Here is a 1,976-nt window from a genome sequence, read left to right on the forward strand (position 1 = left end):
CCAAATTCCAAGCTCGACCCTATATGGCATGGATCCACAATTCATCCTACATGGATAGATTATACCAGGTCCATGTTCTCTTAGGCTTCCCTTTTCCAAATTTCCTAGATGGAAATGTCGATTGTAAGGTAAGAATCGAGGACCACAACTCTTAATAAATGAGCTAAAATTCCCTAGGTGTCTTCACCACTTGAGCTGCAATGATTATTTCATGACATTAGATAGTTTGTAATGTGATGCTGTAGGAATATAATATATACAGATTGTTTGTAGACTAAAACCACCCAATCAATCTCGCTAATCCACGCTTATTTACTTCCTTTGTAATTCATATTGTTACCATTGTATTGTGCCATGCATATCCCCTTTATACATTTCCTGCAACATATCCCTTTGTAGACTGGATTCTATGTTTATATCCTCCAATTTAACTTCACCAATGGGAAATGATAAAACTTCCCTAGGAAAACCTATTGATGGTACATAAGATGGTACTTCAACCTTATACCTAGAATTACCTAATCTTGTAAGAAATTTGAATTCTCCTTATAGGCCTTAACATCACTAAGCAACTTGAGCTAATGTGGTTGCAAGGCATAGGTTGAAGTTGTGACAAGCACATTGCAATCTTCACGATGATATGAAAGCAATAAATATTTCATAAAACCTAGTTGCGGGGAACAGATCCCACCAATGCCAATTTTCTGAAATTATGCTTTACACGTTTGACATAATGTGGGAGAACTTTTGTTGATGAAGACACTCTCCTCACTATCAAACTGTGAGGAAAGCTTTACGACCACATATGTTCTCAAATCGTGCTCAAATTTGATATTGGGAAGGGGTTTAAAGCAAGATTTTTTGGGCTCATTAGAAAATACTTGTAATGGCTTTGTACTTGGTGAAGGCAGCTGTGGACTTTAAGAATTGAAAGCCATGGAGCATAGAGAGTGCTTAGGGATCATTTTCTCTTTAAGAATTGAAGTCTGTGGAGCGTAGAAAATGCTTAGAGATCACTTTCTCTTCTAGAGGACAGATTTGTTTATGTAAAGTCCATAACCATCACGAGAAATATGTATCTTTGCATGAGGCGGAGAGGAATTATAGTGGGACAGGCATCCATGAATCTACAGTCAAGTAGAAGATTATTAAGGTGGGCAAAGAACACTATCAAATGACAGAGAATGAGGAAGATTGACAAATACTCCCCTTTAAAGCATTGATCATTCTCGTCCATTATTTTTTCTACATTTATGGGGGCATGTTAAATGCTCAGGATTTCCCAAAGGTTTAGAGTGGTAGATTCCTTAGTGCATGTTCAAAAAGCCGAGACTTACAATGAGTATATTAATGGTGTTACAGACCGAGATTTCATACCTTCTCTCGAAGTTGGTGGAACAGAGGAAGTGTATGTCATGCATGACAGACCTAGTCACAAGATGGTAGGAATAAATGAAATGCAGGGGCTAGGGATGTCTCTATGGTCTGATGCAACTGTTGAGCTCATTATTTAACTAGCCCAATTTCACTAGTAAATTTGGTGGAACAGGAAGTGCATCATTTTCAATTTATTATATACATTCAAATTCTAGAATATTTTAAATATTCGATAAATATAAGAGAAATTAAGGATAATTAATTCAAACTCTTATGGTAGCTGATTGAAATTGGCAACTTCATTTGAACTTTTAATATCTTTAAATCTATTATTCTTAAGTATTCCAAAATCCACCATTCCAATAAAAATAAGAATGACTGTCTTACATTAAACTTTAAATGTGATTTAACCATGATAAAAATTCCTATACGAGAAAAGATGTGATAGATATACCAGGTTTCCTTATTTCAATATCAATATCAATAGATCCATTTGAAATTCAATATAAATAAATAAATAAAAACAAATATCAACCAAATTAGATAAAATCATTTATAGAAATAATTTTTTTTATAAATTTCAGTTATTCTTTATTTAT

This window comes from Pinus tabuliformis, chromosome 9 (genome assembly GCF_031772625.1).
Source record: "Pinus tabuliformis cultivar Carrire ecotype Pingquan chromosome 9, CPIR1, whole genome shotgun sequence".
NCBI lineage: Eukaryota > Viridiplantae > Streptophyta > Pinopsida > Pinales > Pinaceae > Pinus > Pinus tabuliformis.